We start from the raw sequence: 2,833 nt of genomic DNA on the forward strand, positions 1-2,833 counted from the left end.
GTATATATTAGGGAACGGAGTGCTGTAACAGAAACTTTTTAGCCTTTGTTTTAAAACAAATACGTACTATAAAAAGAAAATTCAATTCAGGAATATAATACACGGTTTTTAAGCATAACACTCGGAGTATAGTCCACTAGCTAGACACAAGGAACGTTACTTCCCTCTCTCCTTTGCACCCTCGCATGCGCACAATAGTCAGTACACTACTTTAACTGTTAAGCGTGCAGCTCAATACAAAGATTTTTGTATCTTTTTCATAAATTGAAAGATGGTCAACGATTTTAAGGATTATAATGTACTAGTTCACGGAGAAAATGAAAAACGAAAATTTACCTAAATATTAAAGCGATATTTACAATTTATTTCACTACTCCGTTGCTTCCTAAGCGAAAATAATAAAAATTACAATTTGGACCCGAATTTGTAAAAATAAAATCCCAGCAGAAATAGATTTACTACATATTTTAGTTGATATTACAATTTTAATTGTAATATTTAAGAAACTCGAATTAGTTTTTAAAGAAACATGTTAAAATGGAGATTATTATTTTATTAAGTTATTTAATAAATTCTACTATTTCTACGGTAAATTCAATCATTTATAATCGAAAATTATAATTTTTGCGTTGTCATAAAAATTTAGTTTTCTCCGTGTTGTCCGCGGCATCGTTCGTGTGGAGTTCGATTATATCACAAAACTCTCATTTTACAATATCAGGAGTGGTGTTTTTGAAAACTTATTTTATTGTGGATAATGCTGTTATATAAGGAACCTTTGTGCAAAATTTCAAGCTTCTTTACTCAGATGTTGGGCTGTGCCTTAATCGATGTACATCAAACTTTGAACTCGCTTTTCACCTCTTTAGGGGTTACATTTAAAAAATCTTTTAATGCTCGCCTACGCTATACAAAATCGAATTGAGAACTTCCTCAATTCGATATATACTCAACTGTATATTTTTGGGTATACCCACTAAAACCATTTTTCACATTAATGAATTTTAAAGAAATGTACGGAACCCTTAAGAGTACTTGGTACCCTAACCTAACCTAACTGAAATATCCCTTTTTGGGATTCTGCAGCCAATTACAATAAGAACCCCTATAGTTTCTGTATGCTCGTATGTCAGTCTGTCCACCTGATAGTATGTCAATCTTCTCAAAAAATTCTCATTTATTCAGTCACTTCAACGCTCGCGAAAGATTAATTTAGAAATTCGAAAAAGATTGTTAAGGGCGTATGTTTGGAGCTTGACACTCTACGGGTGCGAAACATGGGCAGTGGACGCGACGAAAAAGAAGCGTTCGAAATGTGGTGTTACAGGCGAACGATGAAGATACAGTGAATAGAGAAGGTTAAAAATGACGAGGTATTAGAAAGAATAGGAGAACAGAGGACTCTATGGAAGTCAATAAGAAACAGGCGAGATAGATTGGTAGGACACCTTCTCAGGCATGAAGGCCTAGTCAGAGACATATTAGAGGCAAAAACAGGAGTTAGGAGGGGTAGAGACAGACCTAAATTAGATTACTGTTCGCAAATAGTTAAGGATGTGGGATGTTCTAGTTTTAGGGAAGTGCGAAGATTAGCTCAGGATAGGAAGGAGTGGAGGTGCGTGTCCAACCATAAATAATAATTAGTTGAATCTGCTTCCCATATAATATGATAAAGAATGTTGAATGCTTCAAATCCCTTTGATTTTAATTCTTCACCCACTATGTATTTGCTCTCAAAACTGTCATTATCAAAGGGACTCCTCTTTATTTTTAAGCTATCGATTCAAAATATCTAAAAAAAAAAAACAATATGCACTATAGAAGAAATATAATTTATTAAATATTTGAAAATAACTCTAGCAGTTTCCAAAGAAAGATGTATGTATAAACATTTTCGTTGTTGTAGATATTCCAGCGGTATAAATCACTGATTACATTTGTATGCGTATAATTGCTATCCCAATAGAATTTCAATCCCGTATTATTATTTCAGATCAGTGGTTTTTCAATTCCACAATATCTGAAAAGATCGTTAACCTTTTGAAAAGTAGGCGAGCCGTGAAGATCTAATAAAGCAAAAGTTGCACAGTAATTTACTGTCCGTTCTTTCTCTATCTTTTGTACGTCACATTCCCGTCCGGAATTCTCGGTCCTATCGCGATCCTCTAACGTTTTCCTTTTAATCTCTCTGAGACTTTTCATTTCCGCAAACTCCAATAGTGTATGGTCTTCTCTTTTCTCATAGTTCTGACGTTTCAGCTTTCGTTGTCGTCGCCTTCGCCATACTCGTCCCAGTCGCTTTACGAATTATTCCTGTTTTTATTATCTTCCTTAGGTGTTTATTTTGCCAGATGCTCTGATATTAAAGAAGCCTGCTATTTTGTTTTTCTTCGTTGCTCTCTCGTTTTCTACTTTTTTTTTTCATTGCTTTTAATTCTTCAAGTTCCTTTAACCAGAGAAATCAATACAGAGGAGGCATTCCTTGTTTAACATCAATGTCATTCAACCGATCTCTACTGACATTTGATATTACACAGTTGTACTTGTACACGAAATAGTGCTCCGTTTTTTTCTTTGTCTATTGTGCCACACAACATACAATCGTAAGCCGCAAAAGAAAGTTGGCAACATGGTGATAGCTTGTTATAATGCACAATCAACTTTTTAAATATTCACTCCCTCATATCTTCTTCCCCTCCTCCCCCATATTTCCGACCATTGAGATACAGCTCATCCAAAAGCTTTCGTCATAAGCTTTCTAGTGGTGTACGACGAATTCATGCTAATTTCACATATTTTCCTAAATGGATTCTTTACAACACAAATGAATACT

At 34.6% G+C, this 2,833-nt stretch overlaps 1 protein-coding gene across 3 annotated transcripts in view; it reads right to left on the reverse strand.

Moving 5' to 3' along the window:
- The window catches only part of LOC108738301 (Down syndrome cell adhesion molecule-like protein Dscam2), a 75,743-nt gene that overhangs the window by 50,267 nt on the left and 22,643 nt on the right, over nt 1-2,833 (reverse strand). The gene's annotated exons all lie outside the window — the stretch shown is intronic.

The sequence above is a fragment of the Agrilus planipennis genome, unplaced genomic scaffold (genome assembly GCF_000699045.2).
Source record: "Agrilus planipennis isolate EAB-ADULT unplaced genomic scaffold, Apla_2.0 scaffold186, whole genome shotgun sequence".
Lineage (NCBI taxonomy): Eukaryota > Metazoa > Arthropoda > Insecta > Coleoptera > Buprestidae > Agrilus > Agrilus planipennis.